The following is an 18,146-nucleotide window of genomic DNA, read 5'->3' on the forward strand; positions in this document are numbered from 1 at the left end:
TCAAGGCCCAATGTCCATCTGCAACCTTAATTCTTAACATATAGATATGAGTACATAGTTCTATTCCCCTCATATATAAATATATTTACATGTGTACATGCTTGTATTTAGATCTCTATAAATGTCCTTGGCCTCCTGGTTCTTTCCTCTTTTCCTTTTACTTTAGGCATCATTTGCCCCTCTCTCTATTGATTTTAGTTAACTTGTTCCCTTGTCCCCCCACCCTTCCTTTCTCCCACCTCACCTTCTCCCGTATTCCCCTCACCCACACCCACCCCTGAACCATCGGTTCCATTCTTAATGTCTCCGAATTGTTTATCCCGCCTATCTTAACTCTTAATTTTCTGGTCTGGCAGCAAGAGCTCCGGGCTGGTAAATCTACCTGGATGCCATCTTCCCTCGGCTCTGTGGGAATTACTCGACATTTTCTATTCTTATGCCCATGGCTGGCATAAGATGTAGGAGTGGTTAGTAAGTGGAGAGTTTTTTGCACCCTCTGTATCTCTGTCTACTCCCACTACAGCTCCCTGAAGCCTGTATTGAGTCATCTGTTTGGCCCTCACTTATCAGAGGTCTCCTACCAGGTACAGGCCATGAAGTGGCAGAGGAATGAAAGACACCCAAGAAACGTTTTAAGAGTTAAGGAATCAACCAGAAAGAGAAACTCCAAAAAGGAGGAGAGTGGGAGAGAAAAAGTGAATAGTCATTAGTGGGAGTCGGCATCCACACCTTGGCAGTGAGTGTGTTTGATACCTTATTTAAAAGACGAGCTAGCAAACCAAAGGGAGAAATGGAAACGCTAAGCCGCGCTTCCTTTATCAGCCAGCAGAGGGACCCCAACGCTGAGGAGTACAATTCTGATTGGAGGTGTCCTCAAAGGAAACCTGGTGGCAGTTAATGAGAGGTAGGGGTGGGGTTGATGAGGCGGAAGTAGGAGAGGCGGCGCCAGCTCCTTCTTGGACACTTGCTTCCTTTTTTTTTTCAAAGTTGCCTTGTAATTGTTGAGCTGAGGGGCGGATTTCCTCTGACCGAACTGGGTTTGTTTGAGCTCTGGGGAATTAAGTGCATTACTTTTGGGATCTGACAAGAGCTGAAAAGGGACTTCTGCCTGCTAAGGAAACAGTGGACCCTGAGAGAATAAGCCTGGTAAAAATCTTGACCTTGAGGCCAGGCCCTTGTATCCTGACACAGAACTGCACCCTGAGACACATTTCAAGGAAAATGTGCTGGAGACCCAAGGACAAACTACGTAAAGTAATTACAAAGCTGCCTGACCATCTGCAGAACTGTGATCTCCACCCCAATCGACTGTGCCTATGAAAACAAGAACAGTTCCCCTAGACAGTGCCCTTTCGCAACTCACCACAGGGGCCTGCTTTGCCCTCCAGGCGTATCTGATCTATGCTTAAGGTGTCCTACTCACCTAGCGAAGAGGACCCGCCTCATTTTCTGGACTATATTGAATAAAACTTCTGCTTCGTTTTAGCTACTGTGTGTGTGGCTTGTCTCTGGCACCTTTATAATCCACTCGGGTGGGGCTTGCTAGTACCACCCTGGCACTAGGCAACAAGATCTGGCATTGCTCTGCAGGACAGGATGTCACAAGATCTACCACTTGTGTGTCAGGATGACATACTGTGGTGGCAACCATGTTGCTATAATGGTAGAAGCGAGGTCACAAATATTTCAGATACCAGCAGAGTCAGTCACCCATGGGGATTAGGGTTAGAACTTCCAGACAAAGCCAGACCTGGAGGAAAGGCTTCAAAGATCTATTTTTGAACATTAAATAATGAAAACCTTATGGGTCACAAGAGAATATAGTCTGATATAGTGCTTGATGACGAGCCTCCCTGAGTTAGAAGGCACTACACAATAACTTCTGGAAGAAATGATGAAGAAAAAATGCTGAATAAAAATTTTCAAAGAGTAGCTTGAGAAGACAAAGTGAAATATTACAATAAATCATGCAAGCAGAAGTTGAGTTAGAGTTAGAATACCAAAAAGGAAGATTATACTAGGCATTTCTCAAGCTGAAAGAAGAAAAAGATTCAAGCCTTGAAAACAAAATACTGAAGGATTCTATGGATTATAAAAAGGGTTATATGAAGGAGAATGCGGCGTCAGGCTTGGAGGAAGGCTTATTAACCACCTGCCGTATGCAGCTGACACAAACTGCTTGCTGAGAGTGAGGAGCACTTGAAGCATTTGTTGATGAAGACCAAGGATCTCAGCCTTCAATATGGATTACAACCCAATGTAAAGAAAATCAGAATCCTCACAACTGGACCAATAGGTGACATCATGATAAATGGAGCAAAGGTTGAAATTGTTAAGGATTTCCCATTGCTTGGATCGCTGTGCTCAAGGAAGCAGCAGTCCAGTGATCAATGAACACATTGCAGTGGGTAAATCTGCTGCACAAAACCTCTTTTAAAGTGTTGAAACGCACAATGTTACTTTGAGGATGGTGCGCCTGACCCAACCCATGGGATTTTTCAGTCGCCTCTTCTGCAAAGTTGGGCACTAACTAAGGAAGATGTAGAGGAAAAGATGCATTTGAAATATGGTGCTGGCAAAGAATACAGAAACTACCCTGGCCATCCAAGAAAATAAACAAGATTGTCTTGGAAAAAATGTAGCTAGAATGCTCCTTACAAGCAAGGATGGGGAGACTTGGTCTCATGTACTTTGAACATGTCATCAGGAGAGACCAGTCCCTGGCAAAGGACACCATGCTTGGTAAAGTAAAGGAGCAGTGAAAAAGAACAAGGCTCTTGGTAAGATAGACTGATTCGGTGGCTGCAGCAATGGGCTCAAACATAAGAACAATTGCAGGACTGGGTGGTGGGTCCCTCTATTGTATATAGGCTTGCTCTGAATTCAATGGCACCTAATAACAACATGAGCAGAATATTGAATGGCACAGGTAGCATCAAAAGAAGATGGAGTCACTGTTCCAAAAAGAACTGCTCAATGTTCAAGCATTTCGGAAAATAGCAGATGATCAAGAACCAATATTACTGAAGGTGGAAGTCCAAGATGCACTGAAAGTGTTGGTGAAAAACCAGGATCCAGGAATTGATGGAATACCAGTTGTGATGTTTCAACAAACAGATGCTACGCTAGAAGCATTGTTTTGTCTAGGTTAAGAAATTTGTAAGAGAGCTACTTGGCTAACCAATGGGAAGAGAGCATATTCGAACCCATTTCAAAGAAAGGTTGATCCAACAGAATGTAGAAATTACTGAATAATATCATTAATATTATACAGAACTAACATTGTACTGAAGATAATTTCTAAATGGTTGCAGCATTACATGGACAGAGAATTGCCAAATATTCAAGCCAGATTCAGAAGAAAATGTGGAACTAGGGCTGTCACTATTGATGTCAGATGGATCTTGACTGAAAGCAGAGAAAATAAGATACCTATGTTTTATGACTATGCAAAGGCATTAACACGTGGGTCATAGCAAATTATAGATAACCTTGTGAACAATTGGAATTCGAGAACACTTCGTTGTGCTCATGTGAAGTTTGTATACAGAAAAAGATGCAGCCAATTGAACAGAACAAAAGGACATTGCATAGTGTAAAATCAGGAATGTCTGAGGCAGGGCAGTATACTTTCACCATATGTGTTTAACCTGGATGCTGAGCAAATAACACAAGCTTGACTACATGAAAAATATGCCATCAAGTTTGGAGGAAAACTCCACAACCATGATAAATGGAGCAAAGATGGAAGTTGTTAGGGATTTCATTATACTCGGATCCAGAACTCAATGCTCCTGCAAGCAGCAGTCAAGAAATCAAATAAAATATTGCATTGGGCAAATCTGTATAAAATGCCTCTTTTTTTTAATAGTGTCAAAACTTATTTCATTAACTTTTTAAAGATGAACAAATTATATGGTTCAAATGTTAAATTTATCTCAAACATGTTTGCACAGAGGATAAACATAGGATTTCAAGGAACTTATGGTACAGTTCATTGTTCCATTTAAAAAATATTCTTCTTTCAGCCACAAAATGCACTGAAGGGCAATTCTTTTATATTGCATAAAAGCTAGATGAAAATGTTCGAGTGTATTTATTTCATTGTCAACTTGGATGCGGCAGCTGGGAGGCACAAAAAGTCACAGTTCCTTCCAGATGCAAACAAGTTTCTTCGGTTTCTCTCAGGTAGACAAGGGAGGCCTCCATCCCTGTGTCCTACCAGAGGACCAGAGACTTGATGCTCACCCCAGATCATTTCTTCTTCTTGCCTTTTCCTTTTTAACTTCCTTCTCCTTGCTGAAGACTCTGGTCAGTCCCACCTGTTTTTGTGTCCTTGTTTTCAGCTTAGGTATCATCTCGGCTGCATACAACATTACCGACGTACCAAACAGAGGCTACCATCTTCTTGTTTCAGCTGGACCCGGACGCTGCCCCTGTAATGAGCATCACGATTCCACTCTCTAGAGTACATTTTATTTTTCTCAAGAGATGCGTTAAGTCCAACTGCTAAGCATATATCTTGAATCTCTGAAGCTGTTGGATTTTCAACAGCCTTGTTGACGGGGATGCGCCGCCCCTCCGCGAGAGTCTTCTTGTTATTCAGATAAGCGGGGTAGATGCAAATGAACCTGTCCTGGTCAGCTGGGGACCCCGCAGCAGCGCTGGCCGTTTCCATGCAGGACGACCGCACACCCCGCCAGCTTGCAACTCGTAGAGAAGACAGGCCCTAAAATGCCTCTTTAAAATAGTCAAAAGCAAAAAGATTTTGGGGGGAGAAGGGGAGAAGGAGCTGCAGCTGAGTTGCTGAATGAATACCCTTGTCCTATTGTACCAATTAAATGTTTTTCTTCCAAAAAATTATTCAAAAGCAAAGCTATGACTTTGAAGTCTAAGGTGTGCCTGGTGAATGCCATGGTATTCTCAAAGTCCTCGTGCATCCGAAAGCTGGCCAATGAATACGGGAAACTGAGGAAAAAGAGATGGGTCTCAATTATGGTGTTGGCAAAGAATATTGAATATACCATGGACTGCCAAAAACCCCACAAAATGTGTTTGGAAAGAAAGAATGGCCAGAATGCTCCTCAGAAGAAAGATGGTGAGGCTTCGTCTTACATGTTTGGGACGGGACGCATTATCAGGAGGACCCCGTCCCTAGACAAGGACAGCATGCCTGGTACAGCAGACGGTGAGCGAGGAAGAGGAAGACCCTTGGTGAGATGGACTGTTCCAGTGGTTGCAACCAGGAAGTGAAACGGCCATGAGGACGAGGGTGGTTTGGATTGAGCATAATTCAGACCTCGGACCCCCGGCAGGATGTGAAGCAGCTCTTTGTTGGACTCTATAGACAACTGTGGCTACAGACCTCTGACCTTGAACTAATCAGGCCACCCTCTAGTCTAGAGAATGTGACCCAACACACAGAAGGAAGCCGCGATGGCCTGGGACTCAGAATACGATCCCTTCTCTCAGCAATGAGGGTTTCTGAGTTCTAAGTCTTCTATCTGTGGGCGAAAAGGACTGAAATGTCCCTTGGGAAGCTTAGCATCATGAAAAAATTCCAAGTGTGTGGTTAGTGGTTAGTAGAAGACAGGGAGATTTCACTGCCCTCTCTTTAGTAACCACCTTATCCTCTACCATGAAATTTCCCTTTGCCCAATGGAAGCCCCCACAGCCACAATGATGTTCATGGGAAGGCATTTGATCATCGTTCGTTTGAGAAGCTGCTCTGCACTCCTTTAGAGTACAGGTTTCATGGTTGCTAGCTCCGCCAAAGTAGGGAGTGCTTCCGGAAACAAGCTTCCAATAGTCAGCTGTCAAATTTGAGCCTACTTTGGAGGAAACCACGTGTTGGTTTCTGTGGCAGTAACATAATCTGTCAACTTGTGAAGGGATGGAGCCTAGTCTGTCCATCAGGTCGCAACTTGATGACCTCATTTGGAGGCATGATGGAGATAAATAGCTCATGGGAGGCCAGACACACTCTCTGTTTCGCCTCCCTGTGAGATATTCTTGTTGACAAGCCACATGGAGCTACACTGATGGAGTTAGACCCCTGGAGCTGGGGAAGCCACGCGGAGACCCACGCCAGTGCTGAGATGATTCCACCACCACTGGAACCACAAGACATTGCACCTACTGACCTGTGATCTTCCTTCATTCAGCATCATCACATAGTTGCATGAATCTAAAGTGGAATTAGTGGACTAGTATTGACATATGGGGTAATACTGGATGAGTGGACTTGATCTGGACTGGGCTGGGAAGTTTTCTTAATGTACAATTGCTCTTTGATAGAAAGTCCTCTTTTACACACACATAAATGTATCTGGATTTGTTTCTCTAGTCAACCCAGACTAACAAAGGGTGAGGTAGTTAGTTTATTGTGCCAACCTGGCCGATAAACACGTGGGGTTAATTGAAAGGCAGAGGGATAAATAGCTCAGTGAGCCTTGCCTTTTGTGTTCTTGGATCTCTTGCTTTGTGATCGTTGCACCAAGGTGCAGCTGCTGTAGCAGTTCCCTGCGTCAGCTGGCAAGGGTCACTTCCTTTGAGACATCCCTGAGGAGAAGCCACATGGACCTACCCCGATGCAGCCCTGGGTGCTGGAACCTGCTCACTGACTCAGCTTTCTTCCTGCAGTTGGCATCCTTGCGTGTGTTTTGTGAGATGGAGGAGGACTTTGTGGACTGATGTCGGACATATGGGTTAATGTAAGGTGACCAGATTTTAAATGGTAAAGCAGGACACCATTGATAAAACTCATATCTTGGCGAAATAGCCACATGGCAGCTGAAAACCGTATACCCTAGCTTGTTGTGCATTCTTTCCAAAAATCGGGACTTTTAAAAAATGCTGCGGGATGCAGGAAAAATTGTTAAAAATCAGGACTGTCCCACCAAAAGTGGGACGTCTGGTCACCTTAATGGGTTAATGTTGGACTTGTGGGCTTGGGCAACACTGGGTGGGGATGTTTTCTTAATGTGCACTTAACCTTCATATAAAACTCTATCTTATACATGAGTTTCTGTGGATTTGTTTCTCTAAAGTACCTAGACTAACACAAGGGGGTAATGAGGAAGCGAGTGGGCTGGCTGCAGTGGAATTAGTGAAGGGGCTGTAGATTTGATGGAGCAGAAGGAAAACGAATTATTTTCTCTGCTGACATTTATTTCCATTTTTGTCTTACCTAAGCCCTTGGTGGGATTTGACGCTGCTGACCAATACCCCATCTTCAGTGACCTGATCCTCTGTGACCCCTCCTGGCTCTTCCACCAGCCCTGCCTGTTGTTCCTCCATCCTTTCCCTAGTTACGTCTCCCATGCCCTGGCCTTCCCCTAGCATGCATCTCAGATCATCCCACGTAACGTTTTCCAGCCAGACCTTTCTTAGAAGCCTTTTTTCATGCCCTGGGCCTTCTCCATTTGTGCATCTGACTGTTCCGGCTGTGCTGTAGTCCTCAAACCTCGTCAGGGTGCTGATTAAAACGTGGAAATCTGATCCGCACTCCCCTCTCAGGGCCTGTCTTCTGTGGCCTTTGGTTTAGGATTTCTACCTCCTCTCCCCAGACCCATTTCTCACCGCAGATTCTGGGAGTTCTTCAAAAGTGCTACCCTTACTCTCCGTCGCGCTTCAGCACATGATGGTCTCTTTCTCCTCCTCCTCCTCCTCCTCCCTTTCCTGCCCAACCTTGGCACTGTCCTGCCCAGCCAACTCCAGCTCAGCTTCAAGGTTCTGTCCAGGAACCAGCCCCACCAGGAAGCTTGTTCTGAGCCCCACACTGCGTTAGGGTTCTTCTCAGCGCCCATTATATCCTGGACTTCGCTCTTCAGAGCACTTTCCTCATGGGGCCATGGTTTACTCAGATACACAACTCCCCGTTAGCTGCCAGTCCTTTAAGAGCACGAGCAGCGTACACGTGAAAGTCCTACATCTAATACAGAATCCAGCATGTAGAAGACAACCAATAATTATTTACTGAACATGTGGCACCAGTTTCCTTCTGGTAGGCAAGGTTGAAAGGAAATCAAAATACTGGATCAGGAGTCAGGAAGTCAGGCTGTTAATATTTGCTCTACTCAATAGCTGTGTGGCCATGCCCAACACATTCAACCACTCAGACATAAAGACGGGATGGGGAGGAGGTGACTTCCTGTTCAGCCACTTCTCAGAGAAATAGAGAATAATTAACAATAAAATGGGCAATCAGCAAAACATGTACTTTAAAGTTCAAAGAACAGATGGTATAAACAACCCACTAAAAATATACAATCCATTATATATATACATAAGGGAACTTCAAAAAGTTTGTGGAAAAATAGAATTAAAAGATAATGGAATTTTTCCACAAACATTTTGCAACCTCCCTGTATATACATACACTTTTCTCCCTACCTTATATTGTTAATGCAATGGTTTGACAATTGAAAAGGAAAATTGTGGGGATATACTTCTGGGAAATCTTCATGAAGTTCCACCTCCAATTCCTTTTAAAAGGTCTTAACTAAATGCCAATTATTTTAGACTGAGTATGGTAGCTATACCATGAATTTGCTGAACATAGATATTTTTGTAAAAGCTTATCTAATGCTTTTGATTATATCAAATGAAAAGTTCAAACTCAACTGCTACTGAGTCATGCCAACTCACAGCAACCCTATAGAAAAGGTAGACCGTCCCATGAGTTTCTGAGATCAACTCTTTACAGGATGAGAAAGCCCTGTCTTAGTCCTAAAGAGCTGCCAGTGGCTTCAAACTACTAACCTTGAAGTTAGCAGCCCAACATGCAATCTCTGTGCCACCACCCGTTTTGCTAATTTTTTTTTGTACTGGAGCAGCTTTAAAATTATTTAGAAAAAATTACTCCAAGAAATAGAGTGAAAAAGAAGGTAACCATCTGTGTTTATGGCCATTCTTTGATTTATGTTTTCTTTTCAAAAGGAAGGCATAGAACTAAAAACAAATGGGTTTTTAAAGTTTAACTATTTTTACCTAGTTTTGATCAATGAAAAACGATCCAAAATGTTCCCTTTTCGGGAATGTTCTATGAAACAATGAAATGGCTCCTTTTTGTGATTGTGTGCTTCTTTGGAAACACAGTAAAAGTACTTTCTGGTGGTTACAAATGTTCAGAGAGAAAGTGGATGAGCAGTGTAGTACAGGGGAGCGCCCGGGCCACCAGGGCCCCACGCAGCCGACTCAACTGGGAGAGCAGTTCTGCTCGCTGCCTTCAGTGCTCCCAGAGCCTCCTTCCCCTGCTGGACTCCTCTCAGACAGGCTCTGGGTGACGCGGCCACTGTCTCAATGTGGGCCCTGGTTGGCTCCCTTAGGAACGCCTGTAGGATGGAGGCGACCTGCATGCCCACATGACTAGCCTCTACCTCTGCCCCTTTGCTTTTGTGCTCTCAGGCCTTTTTGTTCTGGCACACGTCTGTAATGTCCTTGTCTCTGATACCCACTGGCCAGTTCACCCTTTCGTGTCCTATCTCACATCCATCCCTTTCCCCACTGCCTCATGAAGCCCTCCCATAGGTGCCCTTCCCCTCCTCTGCGACTCCCTGTATCACCCTCCCCTGTACAACTTTCCTTTCTCTGTGACTACAGTGTGGTGGCCCATAGGCCTCTCTCTTTGCTCAACTATAAGACCATCTTTGCATTATCCAGCACTGCATTTTGGCACACAGGGATGTTCCTATATATTATCTTTTAATAAATGAATGAGTGTAAAAAAAACAACACTTAAGATGATGTTTATCACATACCAGTTTTGTAATGTGCTTGACACTTATTAGCTCATTTAATATTCCCCCAAATTATCTGAAGTTGATGCTATGGTTATCATAAACTGTATTTTATAGATGAGGAAACAGGAGCCCAAAGAGATTTAAGTGATTTGCCCAAGACTACATGCATGCATGGCAGAGGCAGGATACAAAACTAAGCAGTTAGGCTTAGTGGTATGGCTCTCATCACCATGATAGATGACTCTCAATAAATGGACTCTAAGTGTACCTTTATGTGTGTGATGACATACAGTTTCATACACGCTGCTGTGACACTGCTGTGGCTCCCTTTTCCAAGATGGTCTATAGCTCTACAGCTGCCCGGGCACAAACGAGCACTACTGCAAACCGACAACCCAAACCAACCTCTCTCAGATGATGAGGGCAGCAAAGGTACAAATGTGCTCAACACAATGGATGGATGGATGGATTGTGATAAGAGTTGTACAAGCCCCCAATAAAATAATTAAAATAAAAACAAAGAAAACACCAGACCAAAAACTGCTATCATATCTAAATTTATCAATACATAAAGGCAATGTGCAATAAAAGATTTAACACTTTAAAAACAAACAAAAACCCCCTCTCAGTTCTTTCCCAGTGAAATTTTTTGTAAATCAGACTCCAGAACTATCTAAGAAATAGAAACATACTCTCCACAAAATCTAAATCCAAATCCAAGGGGGGGTCTGTAAGGTCATAAACCTGATGAGCCTTGTGTCCACCCAAAATATGTCAACTTGACTAAGCCACAAGTCTCAGTGGTTTGGCAGGAATATAAAAATGTAATCACCCCCATAAGGTGATCTGATGTAATTATCCTCTGTTTGTGATGTGTTATAAATCCTGACCTCCACAGTGTAAAGGAGAAAGAATCAGGTTATATTAAGGAGGATTAGTTTAGGATCCAGGTGGGATGCAGCACCCTTCTTCTGTCCCAAGCCTTGCTCCGGTGTAAGGGGAGTTTACTTGGAATGTGAGGAGCAAGGAGGGACCTCAGTGCCTCCAAGCCCTGCGCGAAGACTGACATCAGGACACATGGGGATCTCCCAGAAATGTTGAATGAAGACAAGGACCTTCCCCCAGAGCTGACAGAGAAAGACTTCCCTTAGAGCTGGTGCCCTCAATTCTTCTTTCCTTCCAAAATTAAATTTCTGTGTGTTAAAGCCACCCCCTTGTGGCATTTCCATGGTAGCAACACTAGATCACTGACACAAGCCCCTTGACCTTAAAGAGACATGGGACTGACTACAGAGCTGGTGTAGCGCAACCTTCTAAGCAGCTGACACTGGGAACGATCACTGAACTCTGATGTACAAGTAATAGGCTATCTAGAAACCCTCTTCCTGACGGATAAAATGGAGAATGAAATTTTAATTGGCACTCTTTGGGAACCTAACATGGTTTGATCCCAATGACACTTTCTCTGGAGCCCAAGCAGAAGCTCTTCAGAGCAGTGGTCTCTGAGCATGGTGTTCTCTGAACCAGGACCGGGGCCCGGGGGTGGACGTAAGGAGGCCTGGGAGTTCGGTGGTTGAGAGCTCCGCTACTAGCTGAAAGGGTAGCCTGGCAGACCTACCCACAACTCTGTGGAAGTAAGCGGTGCTGTTTGCTTCTGCAAAGGTTACAGCATTGGAAGTCCTGGGAAGCAATTCTATGTTCTAGAGCAGGGATCGGCACACTTTTGAGACGGAAGAGCCGATCCTGCCCCTCACAACAATTTAAAAATTATTTGAGAGCCATACAAAGATTTTTACAAACAAATGAAACCCCCACACTCTGAATAATAATCCTTTAGAATTTTTCAATTTTACTTCAGAGCCACATGTATATACTGAAAGAGCCACACATGGCTTTCAAGCCACCACTGGCTGATCCCTATTCTAGAGGGTTGAGCCTGGATGGACAGGACAACAGGGTTGTTTATGTGAACCTACCAGAAACCTAGAATCATTCATTCCTGGAAGAGCACTAAATCAGGCATGGAAATCCAGACTTTCACTTTCGACTCTGACAAACCCCTCAACTTCACTCTCCTGTGTCTTCACCCTTCCAGTGGGGAATGAACTGCGCCAGCGTTAATACAGTACAGTTCGGTAAGCCATCTGGGCCACGTTTGCTTTGTACTGAACATCAGGCACTATATTGATCACACCAACAAGCAGATCCAGTGGCATCGGAACCCCTCATGTGACTGTGTGCTGGGCTCACACATGGCAGGAAGATGGCTTGCTTGTTGTTGGACAGAGAACAGAAGAGGCACGCTTTCCATCAAAGAAGACAGAAGAAGCGCTTCCAGAATCCAAGGCAGCCCAGCTCCATACATCACTGTATAGCCAGATGGCTGAGAAGGAACAACAGCTCACGTGGCAACCTGGTGTACAAGGACAAAACTGTGCGTCTGAGCAAAGACTTTGGTCGAGCCAGATGAGAGGTGGAGCTTCAAACAGCCACACACAGCTGCTGGCTCCTGCAGTCATCCTCGGTGGGATGTAGTCGCATCTGCCCACCATCACAGACAGCACTGTTCACAACGGCGCCTACTACAAAGCAGGCAATGACCAGCAGAAACTTATCATGAGCAGAGGTCATTTTAACACAGATTCAGATTCACTAAGAGGCAATGTATATGCCCCCACAAATTTAACAGCATCCAGCAAACATATATAGCTATCTTGATATGCAGATATAAGGTGTTTGCTTAAATAAATTATTACTCTATAGTATAGAGTACTATGCATTTGTTAAGATAAACACATGGATATGTATTTACATTTACTGTTACAGAAAAATAGATGACATATATGTATGCATCAATTTCTTCACTTGCAGAAGCAGACAGCCTCATCTTTCTCCTGAGGAACAGCTGGTGGTTTTGAACTGCTGACCTGATGGTGAGCAGCCCAGTGCTTAGATCACTGCACCACCAGTGCTCCACAGTAAGAAACCAAACGCACTGCCATGGCACCCATTCTGTAGGACCTGTAGGAAAGAGTAGAACTGTCCCTGGGAGTTTCTGAGACTGGAATTCCTTATGGAAGTAGATAACCTCATGTTCCTCCCACAGGGCGAGTGGTGGTTTTGAACTTGCATTTAGCAGCCCAATGTGTAACTCCTACATCACCAAGGCACCTGTGTGCTCCTTAGCAGAGCACCAAAAAAGATGGCTATTGCCTCCATACAGCAAAACACAAGTTAACCTATGTGTACGCTCCATTTCGTGAGCACACAGCTGTTATGGCACAGGAAAAGCACGGGCGTGCAGATAGTCGCAGTGCTAGCACAGATATTGCTAAGAGATGGGATTTCAGGGAATTGTACTTTCCTTCCCGGGTTACAGTTGTTAGCAGCTGCCAAGCCTGTTCCATTCAACTCGGGGGCAGGCATGACCACTGCACTATTTTTTCTTAATTATTAAATTATTTTATTGGGGGCTCGTACAACTCTTATCACAATCCATGCATCCATCCATTGTGTCAAGCACATTTGTACATTTGTTGCCATCATCATTCTCAAAACATCTGCTTTCTACTTAAGCCCTTGATATCAGCTCCTCATTGCCCCCCTCCCTCCCTTTCCCCCCTCCCTCATGAACCCTTGATAATTTATAAATTATTATTATTTTGTCATGTCTTACACTGTCTGACATCTCCCTCCACCCACTTTTCTGTTGTCCTTCCCCCAGGGAGGAGGTTATATGTAGATCCCTGTAATCAGTTCCCCCTTTCCACCCCACCCTCCCTTCACCCTCCCGGTATCACCACTCACACCACTGGTCCTGAAGGGGTCATCTGCCCTGGACTCCCTGTTTCCAGTTTCTCTCTGAACCAGTGCACATCCTCTGGTCTAGCTGGATTTGTGAGGTAGAATTGGGATCATGATAGTGTGGGGGAGCGGGATGGAAGGCATTTAAGAACTAGAGGAAAGTTGTATGTTTCATCATTGCTACACTGCACCCTGAATGGCTTGTCAGCTTCCTGAGACCCTTCCATAAGGGGATGTCCAGTTGTCTACAGATGGGCTTTGGACCCCCAGTCTGCACTCCCCACCCTCATTCACGATGATAAGATTTTTTTGTTCTTTGATGCCTGATACCTGATCCATTCGACACCTCGTGATCACACAGGCTGACTGTACTACTTTCTAACAACAAACATTTTCTACTTTAATCATTGGAAAAATAAAGTTTTGTTACTCTGTGAATAGAAATATTTGGCATAAAAATAGGTAACACAGGATTAATTGGTAAGAGGGATAGACACCTCGCTCAGAACTATAAAGGAATACATAGATAATTTTATTATTCTGTGGCTGTTGATCTGAACTAGTCAGCACACCACACTAATAAAGCTAGGATCCACCGCAATATAGCTGCATTAGTGTGAGCTAATGATCATAGAGGAGGGGGACTCAAAACAGATTCACTGCCATTGAGTTAATGCTGACACACAGTGACTGTCTATGACTATAACTGTTTGCAAGAGTAGAAAGCCCAGTCTTTCTCCCTTGGAGCTGCTGGTGGGTTTGAACTACTGACCATGCAGATCACAGCCCAATGTGTAACCACTACAGAACCAGGCATCCTAGTCATGTGGGGACTAGGAGGGAAAAAATATTGAATCTATTATTAATACAGCAGGCATAGTCTATTAGATTGTGTGTTGTTTATAGTGTTGTCAAAGACTTCCTTCAGCACAAAAACCCAAATGGGCCTTCACACCTCCACATATCCCGGGGGCTCCTAGAGAAGGAACACATCTGCTTTAGGTGAACGTTCCTTAGAAAGGAGCTCGTTGAGGCTGGGACACAGGATCAGGAGAGAGCAGTACCTGGAGCAGCACATCCAGAAGTGGAGAGTCCGCCGCAAAGAGGAAGACTTGCAACGAAATGGATGGCACAGTGGCTGCACCCAACAACTGTGAGGCTGGTGCAGGATGGGCCGTGTTTATACAATGAGGTCGCCAAGAGTTGGAACCGACTCGGTGGCACTCAACAACAACAACGTACCGCTCCTGTCTCAGCCTCCCCTGAATAGGCACGAAGGCACACATTGCACCCTCCACACGCACTGTATCTGTGTCTAATATACTTGGCAGCAGAGTTTGGAGAAGCTGGGGATGGTTTGGAAAGGGATTATTTCAGAGCTGTCAAAGGGAGGCCATCGGTCAACAGGTCAACTGGGTGCACCGATCCTTTTCTTCAGAGACTTCTTGTTTGGGTAAAGGTAAGCTCTGCTGTCTGAAACGCCTGCTAATTAAAGCCTGGGGACAGGAGTCCCCCTGGACTTCCCAGGAGTATAACTAGCGGCTTCGTGAGCTGTGGCTTGGCGTCAGTTATACAGCCTCTGCTATATCTAGCTGCTCGCCTGCAGGAAACAAATCATCACAGGCCTGCAACCCCGCTGGGACCTGGGCCAGCCCAGGTGAGCCCTAACCAGAGCTGCAGATTTCCACTGGCTGAAAACCAAAACCAGGAATGCACTTTCCCCTGGCAGAAAGAGCTGATAACCAATTAAGCCTGGTTGAACCACCACCCACTAGGATTCAGTACCTCCTAGCGATTCACCGTTAACCTGACGGTAAATAAAATGTGGCACACACGTACGATGGCATCCTACTCAGCCAGAAAGAGGACTGAAGTCCCGACATGTGCTTGAACACGGAGGAACCTTGAAAACACCTTGTTGATTGAACTCTGGCACTCCCAAACAGAAGGTGACTGTATGGCCTCACTTGTGAAACATCTTGAACACGTCAGTGTGAAGAGACCAGAGTGTACTATCAGGGGTGACCAGGGACAGGAAGGAGCCCTGGTGATGCAGTGACTTCAGCTGCTACCTGAAAAGGGTGGCGGTTCAAACCCAGCGAGGAGCTCTGTGGAAGAAAAGGCCTGACAAGCCACCATGACAGCGTGGGAAACATAAGGGGCAGGTCTCCTCAGACTTCCTGGTCAACAAATATTGGAGGGAGGGGCAAGGGGAATCACTATTTGGGAAGTGTAGTGTTACTGTTTACGTAAGTGAAAACTTGGCAACAGATGGCAGTGATGGTTGTGCATCATGATAAATGAATTGATGGCATAAAACCATGCACCTAAAAATGGTAAACTGGCTTATAGCGTGCTAAATATACATTGACAACGAACAAGAGTGTGGAGAGGAGTTAACTCGTAGGCAGCTCTTTCGGCAGTCCCAAGACTGCCCCTTTTTATTTGCTAGAAAGAAGCAAGCCACTTTATACCTCATTCCCATTTCCCCCTTAGATATTCTCAGGACCTTAGCACAATTGCACACTGACCACGAATCCATCTCCAAGCTCGTTCTGTTCTTCCGGAATGCCTGTCTACCAAGGTTTCAAATTGACTCACAGCGGTTCGGCCCTGCCGAGAATCCCTGGTTTCCATGCCCAGGTAGACAGATTCAGTGCACACGTTGGAAGCCTTGCTCTCAACCTAGCCCAAATGTTTTGGTAAAAAGAACACCCAGACTTACCACTGTGTCTCTACAGCCTTGTCTCTCCTGCCTAATTGGGCTGCTAGCTCCTTGAGATGGGAACACTGACTTATTCATCCTTCTCTCCTCCTAGCAGCACACCAGCAGGGGAAAGGTGCTCACCATGTGTCAACAGAACCGAGTTCAAAGTCAAAGTGAAATGAGACCATCTTTCACCTGTCTCCATTTCTAAAGGTAAGAATCAGTGAGCTCACAAAGATAATGCTGGCCCTTTTTTCAAAAGGAGCCCATTGCAGCTGGGCGTTCTTTGTCTGGACGGTCCATCTGGTGGCCCCAGCAATGGTTCCCTTGCTGAGCAGAGTCCCAATCACTGGCTTACTTCTGAGAGGCCGCCTGCCATCCGTACTTCTGTGGCTACAGAGATGCGGGACACAGAGCAGCCAGGCAGGAAATCATCATGTGGAATCTCACTGGAGACTTCGCTTATTATTCCTGTCACATGGAGAAGGGCAGGAACAGGCTGTCCTAGCTCCCATAATAAGCCAGGCGTCTGACATCGTCAATTCTGTTGGGCCCCTCTGTGCTCAGAAAGGCCTGCTTTTCTCTCAAATTCTGGCACTGGTTAAACTTACTCCCTGCAGTTTTGAAACAGCCTCATGCCAGGTTATACCCCAAAGGTACCCAGTTGGCATAGTGGGCTATATAGGTCAGCAGTTTGAACCCACCAGCACTCCATGAAGAGAAAGACAAACGAAGTTTTCTATTTACATGAAGATTTACAGCCTCGGAAACCCAAAGGGCAGTACCACTGTCTTATAGGGTCACTAATGATGAAACCTATTTTAACTTTTTCCTAACCAGGTACGTGTACTGCTAAAGAAAGTCATAAACCCTTGTGAGACCATTAGGAAGCCCTGCCTTTTAACCTCAATCAAGGGCACTCTCTCAGCTGGATGTGCCCTTAGTACCTACTACACTGTGCACTTCAAACCAACTTCACCTGAGGAACCTAGGCCTGTGACCGCTATGACCAATTCCTGGTCACCCAGCTTTGAAACCAGAGTGAAATCACTGTCTTTCCTCTCCTCCTTTCCTCACACTGGAGGCCTGGTGGGGAGTCAGTTGAACATTGAGCTGCTTGCTAACCACAAGGTCAGTGGTTCAGACCCACTAGTGGCTCTGAGGAAGAAAGCTACAGTTTCAGACTCTACAGAGAAGTTCTTCTGTCCTGTAGGGCCACTCAGAGTTGGAATCCCCCTATAGACAGCGGTTTTGTTCTGTTTGTTTCCTCAAATCCCACTCATCAGATTCTTTTAATTTTTTTTTAAAGTGCACTGAAATCAAAAGCTCATTGCTGTGGAGCTTAATCCGACTCACAGTGACCCTATAAGATAGAATTCCCTGCAGAGATGTTTCAACGCTATGAATCTTTACTGAAGCAGATTGCTACATCTTTCACCCTTGGTGAGGCTGGTGGATTCAGACTGTCAACCTTTCAGTCAACAGGTGAGTACATAATCAGTGTGCCATCAGGGCGCCTTCTTAAAAAGGCTGCCCTTCCCAGATCTGTTCCTCTTTCCATGCCCCCTGCAGGCCTATATACTGTCTCAGCTACATGACATTGATAAGCCCTTCACTGATATTAGATCCTCCAATCTCTGGTTGGCTCCAGCCCCACCTTAACTGACTTGCTGAAAGCTCATCCCTGTGATCTGCCCTGGCCCCAAACTGCTGGTGGCCCTCTCCTCTGTGCCAACTCAAGCTCGCTCCCCTCCCCCCTCCAGCCCGACAGTCAAAGCCTTTCAGGAGCTGGCTGTCATCTGTGTCTTCAGATATCACTACCCACACTCGATCTTCCGCATAACCAAATGCACAAAGCGGACAATGTCAGGGTGTATCCCACACATGAACAT

General features: G+C 45.2%; 1 protein-coding gene and 1 pseudogene across 1 annotated transcript in view; both read right to left on the bottom strand.

Annotated features, from left to right (window-relative positions):
* The window catches only part of PAQR8 (progestin and adipoQ receptor family member 8), a 49,264-nt gene that overhangs the window by 7,046 nt on the left and 24,072 nt on the right, over positions 1–18,146 (bottom strand). The gene's annotated exons all lie outside the window — the stretch shown is intronic.
* LOC101643335 lies at positions 3,953–4,678 on the bottom strand (annotated as a pseudogene).

This window comes from Echinops telfairi, unplaced genomic scaffold (assembly GCF_000313985.2).
Source record: "Echinops telfairi isolate 266 unplaced genomic scaffold, ASM31398v2 ScPeMD7_3533;HRSCAF=4204_1, whole genome shotgun sequence".
In the NCBI taxonomy this organism is placed as follows: Eukaryota; Metazoa; Chordata; class Mammalia; order Afrosoricida; family Tenrecidae; genus Echinops; species Echinops telfairi.